Source organism: Mus caroli, unplaced genomic scaffold (genome assembly GCF_978045245.1).
Source record: "Mus caroli unplaced genomic scaffold, Mus_caroli_1 scaffold_12, whole genome shotgun sequence".
In the NCBI taxonomy this organism is placed as follows: domain Eukaryota; kingdom Metazoa; phylum Chordata; class Mammalia; order Rodentia; family Muridae; genus Mus; species Mus caroli.
The window spans coordinates 117,627,724-117,628,326 of NW_028227267.1; positions in this window are offsets into that span (position 1 = coordinate 117,627,724).

The window sequence follows — 603 nt, forward strand, 5'->3', positions numbered from 1 at the left end:
AACAAATAAATTTATTTAATGAAAGTCTGGCTTGTGTTTGTTGCTTAAACTTGTGCAGTGTATTCACAATATGCAGAAGCAGGGCATTGCCACACAACGCACCAGACACCCTTCATAAAGATCCCCTGAAACCAAACTCGCCACAGGCTCGCTCGCTCCATAGGAAGGGAGGGTGATTGATCATTTTCCTGACCTTTGAAATAGCATGAAAAGGTTTGAAATCAGCATAAATACCCATCCTGGTAAATATTTTCTTTTCCTTATCTCAATCATAGTTGGTTAATTTGGGGGTTCTAGGTAATTCACATTAGTTAGCATTGGCCTTATGGTCCTGCCAGTACTGCTGGAATTCTCAGTGTCCACCCAGCAATGGATTGAGGTGGACTTTGTGTCTTCAGATCATGTGGTCTGAAGGTACCAGAAGCTAAAGGCTGCTGTTCTGTGGGGTTGTGGGGCTGGCGTGGCCTCTGTGGGGTCCTGCTGTGCTGTGGGTCTGGGGTGGCCTCTGTGGGGTCCTGCTGTGCTATGGTGCTGACGTCTATATGGGGCTCTGTGAACGTTGACAGACGCCGTTGTTGGATGTGGCCTCAGCTGTTCTGATAA